The 16,005-nt window shown below is 44.2% G+C and overlaps 1 long non-coding RNA gene across 1 annotated transcript in view; it reads right to left on the reverse strand.

Moving 5' to 3' along the window:
• Nucleotides 1–2,597: 2,597 nt before the first annotated feature.
• LOC140615229 (uncharacterized) overlaps nucleotides 2,598–16,005 on the reverse strand; it is a 29,501-nt gene continuing 16,093 nt past the window's right edge. Inside the window, exon 3 of the long non-coding RNA XR_012016021.1 lies at nucleotides 2,598–4,066. This is a non-coding gene — a long non-coding RNA (uncharacterized lncRNA). The remainder of the gene's footprint in view (nucleotides 4,067–16,005) is intronic.

Raw genomic sequence — 16,005 nt, forward strand, 5'->3', positions numbered from 1 at the left:
TTTGTGGGGGCAGATGGATGTTATGGGTTTTTTTTTTTACTATTTCGAAGATCTGCCACCATGATTTTGATAGGAGTGACATTGAATCTGAGGGTGGATTCAGGAACTGCGGACATTTTCACAAGATGAGGCTCTCACCCAACGAGCCCAGGATGGCCTCCCAGAGCCTGGTATGGCTCAGTGCAGAAGTCTTGTGCTCCTTTGGTTCAGTCTCATTATTAATTCTCCTTGATGCTCCTGAGAAGGGAGTCACAACTTCATTTTTTTCCTGAGTGCTCATTGTCGGGACACAGCAAGGCTACTCTGCTCTAGGGTCAGTTTGTGTCCGTGACTTTACTGAACTCACTCCTTAGTTCTAACAGGTTTTGGTAGAGGCTCTCGGGTTTCCTTCTTCTAGCACCGCATCTTCAGCATATAGGGACAGTGTACGTCCCCCTTCCAGGTGTGGAACCTTTGCTGTTTACAGTTTAATGACCTAGAAAGCTCCACTATAGAATCAAAACTGAGCCCAGGACAAGGACAGGAAGGCCCTATTAGAATGAGAACAGAACTCAATGCCCTTGAAGGCCCCATATCAAAATGTAAACAGAAGTTGAGGAATTGCTCCAGCCCTTCTGGAGGTCCCCAAGACCAGCCCTTAAAACTAAGCAAAAACCCACATCGGGGTCCAAGTCCCTGCTCCACTCTGTCGGGTATACTAGGACACTATCTTGATCTTGTAAATAAACCCTCATGTGTTTGCATTCGTGTCGGCTTCTCAGTGATTTCCCGAATTCGCAATCTTGGGCACAACAGACTGAGATAAAAAACAAAACCAAAAGAAACTCGGATGAGGGCAGAGTGAAAGCAGGATTCTGAGAGAAGCAGCAGAGACCCGGGGGCTTGGCGGCTCTTCTGTGGTGGGCCTGCAGACTGGGGGGCGGGATGCTCAGCCCCAGAGCTAGAGGACCCAGCATCCCCACCCGCATCCCTCCCATTAGCACGGAGTCTCAGGGAGCAGCACAGTGCCACCCGCTGGAGGCCGAGGCGCTGAAGCCCACCCCACCTCTGACCCCACAGGTGCATCTCCCAGGCAGATGTGCACCTGACAATCAGCGCCATGGGCCATTCCCAGACCACGCACAGACCACTTGCTGCCACCAAGTTGTTGGACCGCAGAGGCTGCAGAGCTTCAGCTCTGCCTGGAAAGTAGGGTCTAGCTTCCTTTGTACTTTGTGCTTTATTTTCATGTATTTTCTTTGATTCTAGTTTATAAATTGCCTTATTTTAAATTTTATGTATGTACCTTATATATTTCTTATGTTTAGTTTCATGGTACTTTAATTGTGTTTCTTATTTTGGGATTTAGAATCTTTTAACAAGCAGGCCAAAATAATCTGGTGTTCTTTTAGGAGGGCAAATTTATTGTTTTTCTTGGTTTTTCTTTTTCTTCCTTCTTTTTTTTTTTTGGAAAAAATAATGAGATGGAGAAATTCACCTTCATAAAATAACATGAGGTAGTACTCACAGCCAGGAAGTTCATCCATTCACATATATGATGTCTAAATACAGTTTAAAACAATGATTATAAAGACAGCAGCTGGGCTGGAAAAAGAGCACAGAAGAAAACTGGAGAATCCCTTCCTGTAGAAATAAAACAACTAAAATCTAGTCAAGCCAAAGTTAAAAATGCTATAACTGAGATGCAGTCCCAAGTGGAAGCCTTAAAAACAAGGAAGGTTATGGACCACAGAGGCAGACATAGGGAACTCAGCCACTTATTAAAGCAATAACATTCATATCATAGGAGACTCAGAAGATGAAGAGAGAGAAAAGGTGGGCCTTGATCAGCCATTATAAATGGCAAATACCCACCATTTGCTTCAACGTGGATGTAACTGGAAGGCATTATGCTGAGTGAAGTAACTCAATCGGAGAAGGACAAACATTGTATGTTCTCATTCACTTGGGGAATATAAATAATAGTGAGAGGGAATATAAGGGAAGGGAGAAGGAATGTGTGGGAAATATCAGAAAGGGAGACAGAACATAAAGACTCCTAACTCTGGGAAACGAACTAGGGGTGATGGTAGGGGAGGAGGGCTGGGGTGGGGGTGAATGTGTGATGGGCACTGAGGGGGGCACTTGATGGGATGAGCACTGGGTGTTATTCTGTATGTGGGCAAATTGAACACACACACAAAAATAAATTTATTATTAAGAAAAAAAAAGAAGGAAGAAAAAGTGGCACCTGGGTGGCTCAGTCAGTTAAGCTTCTGACTTAGGCTCAGATCATGATCCAGGTCCCAAGGAAGACTCCCTATTCAGCAGGGAACCTGCTTCTCCTTCTTCCTCTGCCCCTCTCGCTCATGGTTTTTCTCTCCTCTCTCTCTCAATTAATTAAATAGCGTCTTTGAAAAAGACACAAACCCAGAATGAAGAGAAATCTCCCATGTAGAAGAATTTCAAACAATTTGTGCAGACATTCCACCCTCAAGTTCATGAGCATACCTTCCCACTCTTATGTGTGCAATACACATAGTAACTGCCTTCTATAAAATATATTATGAAAAACCTTAAAAATAATGATAATATAATATTAAGAATAATAATAACAATAACAATAAAGAATCACTTTACTACGGAGAAAGCTGACAAACACTACATCAGCAAGATGATCAGATGGATACCAAGACTGATAAATTATGTTGATAGTATCTATCCTTTATATGATAATAATAAAAAATCAGTATATCTCTGTATATAATCCACAAAAACAGTTCAATCATGAGATAACAGACATGTCCCACTGAGGGAAATTTTACAAAATACTCTACTTCTCAAAGCATTCCAGTTCAAAGACAACAAGGAAAGACTGAAAGACTGTCACAATCCAGAGGAGCCTAAGAAAACATGAGGACAAATGGAGTGTGATATGAGGAATGGTAACTAAGCAAAAACTAAGGAAATCTGAATAAAGCATTGTCCTTGGTTAATGCAAATATTTTAATATTGATTCATTAGCTAATATTTGAACCATACTAATATATCAATAATTGGAAAAATTGAGTGCAAGTGAATGAGAATTCTCTTACTATCTTCTCAATTTCCCTATAAATCTTTGTTTTTATTCCAATAAACAAGATTTATTTTGAAAATTGAGTTAAATAAATCAGGCTCCAAGTGTGAAGACATTTCAAGAATAGTTGAAGTAACTTTTGCCTTATTCTTAGAGAGTTCCTTCATTGGGAACAAAGTAAAAATTTTATATCAGAAGGAAAGAAAAACACTTATGAACACGTACAATGCATTCTCAACCTGAAAAGCAGGAAAGGATAATAAATAGCAAAAATCAGATTAAAAAACTTCTATTATAATAGACACCAATTTGCAAGTGCATTTAAAATTAGCAAGGCATAACATTTATCTCCTTGACATTTGTCTTCCAAAGAGTTCACAGTGTTTCAGTGTCAGTTGAAACAGGGGAAGAATTTCAGGGAAGAATCCTTCACATAATAATAGGACCATTGGTAATAATGTCTCTCAGTTATTTCCAAATCCATAAAGATGCATTTTCTGATGAGTGACTGAGCTGTGAAGAAATAGTTGAGAAAGCCTCATCCCTCTGAATTACTAGTGTCAGAATATATTAACAATACTACTACGGATAGTACATTATCCATATTAAAAGTCAATACGTCTCAGATTGGAATCTGAGCAATCAGATGGGCAGAGAAAAAATGCTTTGACTTGCTCCTCATCTTTTAAAGGCAAAGGAGAACTTTTCTATGTACAAAGTCAGTTGTCAAGATAGCCTTAGGGAATAAGAGTCTGCAGCATCAAATCACGCTGCATAGCCGATACGCCGATCTCCAGGTCTTCCTGATCGCAAATCCCGGGGCTTGTCCCCCAACACAGGCTGCCACGTTGAGGTCATTTGCAATTGCTCTCTTAGGAGCTCTGGGGAGGGCGGCAGGAGCTAGAGAGTATGGGACGGGACGTGGGGAGGCCGAGAACATTACGGCCATTCCACTTTAAGTTCAGCATTTGCACACAGCCAGCAATCCCAGGCCCCTGTGAAGAAGAGCTGAAATTTACATTACTTCAGATACAGGAAAAAAACAAAAATTTACAGCTTAATGTCCAGAATGCCCCAGAATAGAATAAAAACTGAGCCGAATCCAAGGGCTGGAAGCCCCTATTAGAATGAGAAGAGTGCTCAATGCCCTTGAAGGCCCCATATCAAAAAGTGAACAGAACTTGAGGAATTGCTCCAGCCCTTCTGGAGGTCCCCAAGACCAGGCCCTTAAAACTAAGTTAAAACCGTCCTCGGTGTCCAACTCCCTGCTCTACTCTGTGGGGTACACTTGGACCCATGCTCGAGTTTGTAAAACAACTCTCATTTGTTTGCATCAGTGTCGGCTCCTTAGTGGTTTTTCGGATTCGCCATCTTGTGCACAACACCCCCATGTCCCCTTCCCACCTGGACTGACCTCCTGTCCCCTCCCACCCAGGCTGAACCTCAGTCACCTCCCCGCCCACAACAGCTGGGCACAGGCCCTCACACAGGTCCATGGGCATGCTGGGCACTCCCGCCGTCCCCAACTTCCCAGGGGAAGGAAGGAGGATTCCGCAGGACACAATCCCATGGTGGCCCCTGGGCTCCCTGCCCAGGATGGCACCTGGTGACATGTCAGGGTCTGAGTCCCTGACGCTGGCTCCTCCTCCATGGTATTCACACAGGAAATGAAATAAGAGGCCCTGGTCTCCTCCAGGGACATCAAGCAGGTGGACCTGGACATCAACATGACGTTCAGCAGTCACATCATGTTTTGGGACTACTACGGGGTAGGGTGAGGCTGAGGTGCCAGGGGGAATGGGAACCGGGGGAGGACTGGTGGCTTCTGGGAAGGGAACATGGGGCTTCTGAGGCCAGGGGAAGAACAGCAGCCAACAAAACACAGTGGCATGGTAGGGTGCTGGGGATGACCTCCGTGTCTCTACCCCTGGTGTCTCAGGGATGAGGAGGCCACTAGGATGGGGCCTCCAGGGGTTGCGATGTGAGCTGATCCCCAAAGGGGTGACGGACGGCACCCTGAAAACCAGGTGCCTGGGTGGGGGCCATGGGGGCATTAAGGGGACCTGGGGGCAGGTTGCATGGCTGTGACTGGAGGAGGACACACATTGATCCGATGAGGGTCTGAAGGGTCAGAGTGACACCCACCCTCGGTGCTTTATATATTTCTAAATTCTATGCATTTAATTTGAGACAACTTGCAATTTGTAAACATACATAGTATGATGACCCCCAGATAATGCGCCCAGTCCAGCCAGGGCCCTGAACTGACCACACGGGGCCCCTGAGGCAGGTGTCACAATAAACCTAAGACTGTGGTCGCCTTTATCTGTAGATGTCTTGGTGTGCATCTTAGAGAAAGGGGATGCCCTGTGTCTGCAGGCCCCCCACGCCATCCCCTTCATTCCCCACCCACACACTATCCCCCTACATCATTATCCCTCATGGCATCCCCCCTACACCATCCCCCTCAAACCCACACACCCCCACACAAACCCCACCCACACTATACCCCAACACCATCCCCCATACACCATCCCCCTCAATCCACCACCATCATACCCCTGCCCACACACCATCCACTCACACACCATCGCCCCTCAGCAAGGACCCGGTGCAGCTGCCCCCTGTGGGACATGGTCAGCCTCCCCATGGTTCTCTGGACAGCCTGCTACCATCAGAAGCCCGGTGTCCCATAGTGTATCCAGGGGTTGCAGGGAGGAGGAAAGACAGGGAGCCCCCGACAGGGTGGGTGCAGGTGCATGGAGCAGAGGAAGCACTGTGACCTGCCTCCTCCTACTCTTCCTCCTGGAGGGCGGCACAACCTGCACAGGACACCAGCCCCTAACCCAGAGGGACCTGGGCTGACTTGGGCCTAGGCTCTTTGGGGGCTGGGTTGATTTGAGCCCACACCAGTCCCAACTCAAAGACTAATGGAATCAGGCCCCCATGGCCCTGGCCAGCCCTGGATTCTGGCCCTGGGCTGAGTGAGCCCTCTCAGAGCTGTATGTGGCCTCCTGGGCCCTGGGCGTGCCCCACAGATCCAGGTCGCTGATCTAGGGCAGCCCTGGGGATCCCAGGACCCACCAGTGTGGGGAGAGGAAGGGTAAGCCGGTGGGGCCCACCCACACCCACACCAGGAGGCAGACTCCTCCAGGTGCTCCAGCCCCAGAGAGCCTGAAGCCGGGGTCCTGATGCCCTGCAGGGACCCAGAGCAGGAGGCCATGAGCGACAGATCCAGGTCAGCTCTGCTATCCTCAGAACCGTCAATCAGGGTGAAACCTCAGGACACTTGCCCCCACCCGGAGTCCACACATTCTCCCAGGTGGGGGACTCCAGCACCCGCCCCCCCACCCCGTGTGATTCTTGCCCCCCCTTAAAGGACAGAAAGGTCTCCTTCCCCAGGGGAAGGCACGAACTCATGGCTCTGAGCCTTTGCTGTAGAAAGCCAATAAAGTGTTGTGGTGTGAAAATTCAGAGCCAACCCATTTCTGTGTCTCCCAGAACTATGTGCACGGGGCATGGAGAGACCCCCAGAAAGGAGGAGGGAGCAACACCTAGGCGCTAACCAGCCCCTGCAAGGGCACCTCCAGGCACACACAGCTGACCTCCCCACGTGCCTTCTAGGGGAGGCCGTACCCACTGCTGTACATGGGAATGTGGCTGAGCCGGAACTTCCAGCTCTGCTGACCTTCCAGCTGAAAGTTCCTGCATGAGTGAGCCCCATCATGGCAACAGAGCCCAGCTAGCTGCCCAGCGCCAGCACCAGAAATGATGTTCTGCCAACAGTTTCGGGGTTTTGGGTGACCCAGCCAGAGGATCTGATGGCTGCATGGGATAGCTGCATGTGATAGACACACACGCAGCTCAAAACCACAAAAGTCGGAATCCCCCCAATGTTGTCAAACAGCAGCCAGATGGTTACATAATCTACAATGTTGTCCCCAATAGGATATTTGGAAAACGCTATAAGTCATGACTGCAGAGGTGTTGGAGGTACGGAGATGTCTTTGCTGTGTTCCAGAAAGGAGGACAGAGGGGCAGGAAGCATCCTCCGGAGGCGGGGGGCCCTCCTAGGAAAGGAAACCAGGTCCCTATGAAGGCTACGGAGGGTGAAATCTTTCCTCCTCTCTTTCAGCTTCTGCTTTTTCAACCTAAATGCCATTTTCCTCAATCATAATAGCAAAAATTTATTTTATGTTTTTAAATTTCTTTTTATTGGAGTCCAATTTGTATGAATTCTTTCTTCAGCAAGGGTGTCATACGGGAGAGAAGGAGGGAGAAAGATTTTCCCAGACAGGCAACATATAAAGGAGTTCATGACCAATTAACCAGTCCAGTACGGAATTTTAAGATGGACTCTTCTAGTGGGGGAAAAAAAGAGACCAAAAGCAACAAAGACGAGAAAGGCCCAGAGAACGTCACCAGAAACACCAACTCTTCCGGTAACACAAATGCACAAAGTTCATATCTTTGAATAATCACTCTGAATGCTGATAGACTAAATGCTCCAATAAAAAGATATATGGTATCAGAGGGGCTTAAAAAACAGGATCCGGGATGTCTGGGTGGCTCAGGGGTTGAGCCTCTGTCTTTGAATCAGGGTGTGATCCTGGAGTCTTGGAACGAGTCCCATATTGGGCTCCTGGTGGGGAGCCTGTTTCTCTCTCTGCCTAATTTTCTGCCTCTCTCTCTCTCTCTCGCTCTCTCTCACACTATCATAAATAAAATTATTATTAAAAAAACAACATCCATCTGTACGCTGACTACAAGATGCTCACCTTAGACCTATAGACACCAACAGATTGAAAGTCAGGGGATAGAAAATAATCTATGATGCTAATGGATATCAAAAGAAAGATGGAGGACCCATACTTATATCAGACAAATGAGATTTGAAACCAAACCCTGGGGGACACCTGGTGGCTCAGTGGTTGAGCATCTGCTTTCGGCTCAGGTGTGATTCTGGGATCCAAGGATCAAGTCCCACATCAGCCTCCCTTTGGGGAGCCTGCCTCTCACTCTATGTTCCTTCCTCTGCTTCTCTGTGTAATTCTCATGAATAAATAAATAAATATTTTAAATTTCAAAAAAGAAAGAACAAATACTGTAAGAAGTGATGAAGAAGGGCATTATTTCATAATTAAAAAGACTCTCTATCATGATCAAACAACAAAATATTTATGCTGCCAACATGGGAGTACCTAAATATAGAAACCACTGTTGGTGGGAATGTGAACTGGTGTAGCCACTCTGGAAAACTCTGTGGAGGTTCCTCAATGAGATAAAAATAGAATGGCACAACGACCCAGAAATTGCACTGTTGGGGATTTACCGCAAATATTCACATGCAATGAAACGCCGGGACACCGGCACCTCGATGTTTATATTAGGAATGTCCACAATAACCAAGCTGTGGAAGTAGCCTCGGTGTCCATTGAAAATTGAATGGATAAAGAAGATGTGGTTTATGTATACAATGGAATATTACTCAGCCATTAGAAAAGACAGATACCCACCATTTAATTCAACATGGATGGAACTGGAAGGTATTATGCTGAGTGAAGTAAGTCAATCGGAAAAGGACAAACAGTGTATGTTCTCATTCATTTGGGGAATATAAATAATAGTGAAAGGCAATATAAGGGAATGGAGAAGAATTGTGTAGGAAATATCAGAAAGGGAGACAGAACATAAAGACTCCTACTCTGAGAAATGAACTAGGGGTGCTAGAAGGGGAGGAGGGCGGGAAGTGGGGGTGAATGGGTGATGGGCACTGAGGGGAACACTTGATGGGATGAGCACTGGGTGTTATTCGGTATGTTGGTCAATTCAACACCAATAAAAAAAAATTTATTTAAAACAAAGATCCAAGAACTAAATATTTATGCTGCCAACATGGGAGTACCTAAATAATAAAAACCAATTAACAACAAACGTACAGGAACTCACTGATAATAATACAATGACAGGGGATTTTAACACCCACTTATTGTAATGGACCGATCGTCTATGCAGAAAATCAACAGGGGAACAATAGCCTTGACACACTGGACCACAGGGACTCAACACATATAGTCTGAATATTTTTTCCTAAAGCAGAATACACATTCCTTTCAAGTGCACATGGGACATTCTCCAGAACAGATCATATCATGGCCCACAAATCAGCCCTCAACAGGTACAAGAAGGTTGATATCACACTCTGTATATTTTCGGACCACGACGCTATAAGACTTGAAGCCAAAAGTAAGAAAAAAAATTGGACAGACCAAAAATACGTGGAGATTATGAACATCCTACTAGAGAATGAATGGATCAACCAGGAAATTAAAGAGGAAATTTAAAACAAATGAAAATGTAAACATGTTTCTCCAAAACTCTGAGATTTAGCAAAGGCAGTCCTAACTGGGAAGTACAAAGCAATACAGGCCTACCTCAAGAAACAAGAAGTCTCCAAAACACAACCTAACCCTATACCTAAAGGAGCTGGTAAAGGAATAGCAAACAAAGCCTAAAGCCTACAGAAGAAGGGAAAAAATAAAGATGAGAGCAGAAATAAACAATACAGAAACAACAAAACAGTAGAATGGAATAACGAATCTAAGAGCTGGTTATTCAAAATAATTAATAAAATGGATCAAACCATAGCCAGCCTTATCAATGAGAAAAGAGAAAAGACCTAAATAAATAAAATCACAAATGAGATAAGAGAGATCTCAATCAACAGCAGAAAAATTAGACAATTATAAGGGAATACTATGAAATTATATGCAAACAAATTGGGAGACCTGGAAGAAATGGACAAATCCCTTGAAATGTGCAAATGAGCAAAACTGAAATAGGAAGAAATAGGAAATGTGAACAGACCCATAACTAGCAAAGGAATTGCTAGCTAGGAATTGCACCTAGTCACCTAGGTGCCTCAGTGGTTGAGCATCTTCTTTGGCTCAGGTCATGTTCCCAGAGTCCTAGGGGATCACATCACACATCAGGCTCCCTGCATGGAGCCTCATTTTCCCTCTACATATACCTCTGCCTCTCTGTGTTTCTCATGAATAGATAAATAAAATCTTTAAAAAAGAAAAAAGATAAAAAGATGAGAAAGGACCCAAATAAAATCACAAATGAGAAAAGAGAAATATCAACCAACACTACAGAAAAACAAAAGATTATAAGAGAACATTAAGAAAAATTATATGCCAGCAACCTAGAATCTGGAAGAAATAGATCAATTCCTGGAAATATATAACATAGCAAAAATGAAGAAGGAAGAAATAAGAAACTTGAACCGACATATAACCAGCAGAGAAATTGAATTAGCAATCAAGAATCTCCCAACAGGAGACACTTAGATCAATAGAACAGAATGGAAAGCCGAAACAAGATACAAACCTGTAACTCTATGATCCATTAATCGACAACGAGGCAGGAAGGAATATCCAAAGGCACAAAGACAGTCTCTTCAAGAAACCCTAACCCTGACCCCAGGATAAGAACAAATGGTGTTGGGAAAACCAGGCAGCCACATGCAGAAGAATGAAACTGGACCACTTTCTTACACCATATATATAAAAAATAAATTCAAAATGGATGAAAGACCTAAATGTGAGACCTGAAACCATACAAAGAAGAAAAGATAGGCAGCAACGTCTTTGACATTGGCCATTGGATCTTCTTTCTAGATATGCCTGTGAGGTGAGGGAAACAAAGCAAAAATACTATTGGGACTTCATCAAATTGAAAAGCTTCTGCAAAGTGAAGGAAACAAACAAAGCTAAAAGGCAACATACAGGAGGAGGGGCAAAAATGGCGGAAGTGTAGAGTCTCCAAATCACCTGTCCCCACCAAATTACCTAGATAACCTTCAAATCATCCTGAAAATCTACGAATTTGGCCTGAGATTTAAACAGAGCCCAGATCGAATGCTACAGTGAGAAAAGTTCGTGATTCTATCAAGGTAGGAAGACGGAAAAAAGAAATAAAGAAACTAAAGGCATCCAAGTATGAAGGGCCCTGAGAGGAGCCCGGCTAAGGCCGGGGTGAGTGTCCACAGGACAGAAGAGCTCTGTCCTGGGAGAAGGAGGAGCTGCACCAATCTTCCAGGGCGGAATGGCACCTTCAAGGAGTCAGAGAAGAACCCCAGGAGGGTGGGGATGCTATAGGGCTCCCTGGGACACTAACAGAGACCTGCACTCCCAGGAGAGTGCACCGAGCTCCCTAAGGGCTGCAGGGCACAGGCATTGACCAGGGAGTAGCACTGAGGGGCTCCGGTGGTGGCTCTGCGTGTAGGAGTTTGAGCGGCCCCGGGAGCACCTTGGCGGTGGCGTCTCCTGCAAAGGAAGAGGCGCCGTGTGGAGGGGGCTGCGCAGCTCCAGGAGGAACTCGGAGGGGCTCGGGCGGTGGCTCTGCAGTGAGGCAGCTGTATGGCCAGGAGCGAGAATCCAACAGCGCAGGCCCCGGAGCACAGGGCGCCAGGACACAACCCAGGATTTGGCCTCTGCTGGGACAGGCAGAGGCACGGAGGGCCCAGGATAGCAAGGACGCTCCTGCTCAGAGCTGAGCAGATCAGCGGCCCTGCCCAAGAGCCTCCAGGCCCTGCAGATGGACTGCTCCTGAGTTACTGCGGGGGCTGAATAGAGGTTTCCAGAGCTGACCGCTGCCACTGGGGTTGTTCCTCCTGGGGCCTCATGGGATAAACTAACTGCACTGAGCCCTGCACCAGGCAGGGGACAGAGCAGCTCCCCCACGTGCTAACACCTGAAAATCAGCACAACAGGACCCTCCCCCAGAAGACCAGCTAGACGGACAAGTCCAAGGGAGGTCAAGGGACTTAAAGTATACAGAATCAGAAGATACTCCCCCATGTTTTTTTTTTATTTCTGATTGCTTCCCCCACCCTCTTTCTCCACTTTCTTTCTTTTCTTTCTCTTTTTTCCTTCTTTATTCATTTATTCTTTTTCCTTTTTCTCTTTTCTTTCCTTCTTTCTCTCCTCTCTTTTTCTCCTTTTCCCAATTCAATTTGTTTTTGGCCACTCTGCACTCAGCAAAATGACTCGAAGGAAAACCTCACCTCAAAAGAAAGAATCAGAAACAGTCGTCTCTCCCACAGAGTTACAAAATCTGGATTACAATTCAATGTCAGAAAGCAAATTCAGAAGCACTATAATACAGCTACTGGTGGCTCTAGAAAAAAGCATAAAGGACTCAAGAGACTTCATGACTGCAGAATTTAGATCCAATCAGGCCGAAATTAAAAATCAATTGAATGATATGCAATCCAAACTGGAAGTCTAAAGGACGAGGGATAACGAGGTGGAAGAACGAGTGAGTGACATAGAAGACAAGTTGATGGCAAAGAAGGAAACAGGAAAAAAGAGACAGACAATTAAAAGACAAGGAAGACAGATTAAGGGAATTAAACGACAGCCTGAGGAAGAAAAACCTACGTGTAATTGGGGTTCCCGAGGGTGCCAAAATGGACAGAGGGCCAGAATATGTATTTGAACAAATCCTAGCTGAAAACATTCCTAATCTGGGAAGGCAAACAGGCATTCAGATCCAGGAAATAGAGAGATCCCCCCCTAAAATCAATAAAAACTGTCCAACACCTCGACATTTAATAGTGAAGCTTGCAAATTCCAAAGATAAAGAGAAGATCCTTAAAGCAGCAAGAGACAAGAAAATCCTGACCTTTATGGGGAGGAGCATTAGGGTAACAGCAGACCTCTCCACAGTGACCTGGCAGTCCAGAAAGGGCTGGCAGGATTATTCAGGGTCCTCCATGAGATGAACATGCAACCAAGAATACTTTATCCAGCAAGGCTCTCATTCAAAATGGAAGGAGAGATAAAGAGCTTCCAAGAAGGGCAGGAACTGAAAGAATATTTGACCTCCAAACCAGCTCTGCAAGAAATTTTAAGGGGGACTCTTAAAATTCCCCTTTAAGAAGTTCAGTGGAACAATCCACAAAACAAGAGCTGAAAAGATATCATGATGACACTAAACTCATATCTGTCGATAGTAACACTGAACGTGAACAGGCTTAATGACCCCATCAAAAGGCGCAGGGTTTCAGACTGGATAAAAAAGCAGGACCCATCTATTTGCTGTCTACAAGAGACTCATATTAGACAGAAGGACACCTACAACCTGAAAATGAAATGTTGGAGAAAAATTTACCATTCAAAGGGTCCTCAAAAGAGAACAGGGGTAGCCATTCTTATATCAGATAAACTAAAATTTACCCCGAGGACTGTAGTGAGAGATGAAGAGGAAAACTAAATAATACTTAAGGGATCTATCCAACAAGAGGACTTTACAATCCTCAATATATGCCCAGAATGTAGGAGCTGCCAAATATTTAAACCAATTAATAACCAAAGTGAAGAAATACGTAGATAATAATACACTTATACTTGGTGACTTCAATCTAGCTCTTTCTACCCTCGATAGGTCTCTAAGGACAACATTTCCAAAGAAAGAAGAGCTTTAAATGATACACTGGAGCAGATGGATTTCATAGAAATCTACAGAACTTTACATCCAGACTCAACTGAATACACATTCTTCTCAAGTGCACATGGAACTTTCTCCAGAATAGACCACATACTGGGTCACAAATAGGGTCTGAACCAATACCAAGGGATTGGGATAGTCCCCTGCATATTCTCAGACCATAATGCATTGAAATTAGAACTAAATCACAACAAGAAGTTTGGAAGGACCTCAAACATGTGGAGGTGAAGGATCATCCTGTTAAAAGAAGAAAAGGTCAACCAGGAAATGAAGGAAGAATTAAAAAGATACATGGAAACTAATGAGAATGAACATACAACCGTTCAAAATCTTTGGGATGCAGCAAAAGCGGTCCTAAGGGGGAAATACATCACAATACAAGAATCCATTCAGAAACAGGAAACTACTCAAATACAAAAGCTAACCTTACACATAAAGGGGCTAGAGGAAGAAAAAGCAGATAGATCCTACACGCAACAGAAGAAGAGAGTTAATTAAAATTCGAGCAGAACTCAAGGAAATCGAGACCAGAAGAACTGTGGAACAGATCAACGGAACGAGTAGTTTGTTCTTTGAATGAATTAAGAAGATAGATAAACCATTAGCCAACCTTATTAAAAAGAAGAGAGAGAAGACTCAAATTAATAAAATCATGAATGAGAAAGGAGAGGTCACTACCAACACCAAGGAGATACAAACTATTTTAAAAACATTATGAACAGCCATACGCCAATAAATTAGGCAATCTAGAAGAAATGGACGCATTCCTGGAAAGCCACAAATTACCAAAACTGGAACAGGAAGAAATAGAAAACCTGAACAGGCCAATAACCAAGGAGGAAATTGAAGCAGTCATCCAAAACCTCCCAAGACACAAAAGTCCAGGGCCAGATGGCTTCCCAGGGGAATTCTATCAAACGTCTAAAGAAGAAACCATACCTATCCTACTAAAGCTGTTTGGAAAGATAGAAAGAGATGGAGTCCTTCCAAATTCGTTCTATGAAGCCAGCATCACCTTAATTCTAAAACCAGACAAAGACCCCACCAAAAAGAATTATAGATCAATAGCCCTGATGAACATGGATGCAAAAATTCTCAACAAGATACTAGCCAATAGGATCCAACAATAAATTAAGAAAATTATTCACCATGACCTAGTAGGATTTATCCCCGGGACACAAGGCTGGTTCAACACTCGTAAAACAATCAATGTGATTCATCACATTAGCAAGAGAAAAACCAAGAACAATGTGATCATCTCATTAGATACAGAGAAAGCATTTGACAAAATAGAGCATCCATTCCTGGTCAAAACACTTCAGAGCATAGGGATAGAGGGAACATTCCTCAACATCTTAAAAGCCATCTATGAAAAGCCCACTACAAATATCATTCTCAATGGGGCAGCACTGGGAGCCTTTCCCCTAAGATCAGGAACAAGACAGGGATGTCCACTCTCACCACTGCTATTCAACGTAGTACTGGAAGTCCTGCCTCAGCAATCAGACAACAAAAAGAAATAAAGGCATTCAAATTGGCAAAGAAGAAGTTAAACTCTCCCTCTTCACCGATGACATGATACTCTACATAGAAAACCCAAAAGCCTCCACCCCAAGGTTGCTAGAACTCATACAGCAATTTAGTAGCATTCAAGGATACAAAATCAATGCCTGGAAATCAATGGCATTTCTATACACTAACAATGAGACTGAAGAAAGAGAAATTAAGGAGTCAATCTCATTTAAAATTGCACCCAAAAGCATAAGATACCTGGGAATAAACCTAACGATGGAGTTAAAGGATCTATACCCTAAAAACTATAGAACACTTCTGAAAGAAATTGAGGAAGACACAAAGAGATGGAAAAATATTCCATACTCATGGATTGGCAGAATTAACATTGTGAAAATGTCAATTTTACCAAGGCAATGTTCAACTTTAATGCAAACCCTATCAAAATACCATGGATTTTCTTCAGAGAGTTAGAACTAATTATTTTAATATTTGTGTGTAATCAGGATCCCTGGGTGGCGCAGCCATTTGGCACTTGCTTTTAGCCCAGGGCACGATCATGGAGACCCGGGATAGAATCCCATGTCAGGCTCCCAGTGCATGGAGCCTGCTTCTCCCTCTCACTGTGTCTCTGCCTCTCTCTCTCTCTCTGTGTGACTATCATAATAAAAAAAAGACTTGTGTGGAATCAGAAAAGACCCTGAATAGCGAGGCGAATTTTAAAAAAGACAGCCATATCTGGGGCTTCACAATGCCAGATTTCAGGGTGTACGACAAAGCTGTGGTTCAAGACAGTGTGGTACTGGCACAAAAACAGACAAATGGATCAATGGAACAGAAGAGAGAACCCAGAAGTGTACCCTGAACTTTATGGTCAACTAATATTCAATAAAGGTGGAAAGACTATCGATTGGAAGAAA

Source organism: Canis lupus, chromosome 23 (assembly GCF_048164855.1).
Source record: "Canis lupus baileyi chromosome 23, mCanLup2.hap1, whole genome shotgun sequence".
Lineage (NCBI taxonomy): Eukaryota > Metazoa > Chordata > Mammalia > Carnivora > Canidae > Canis > Canis lupus.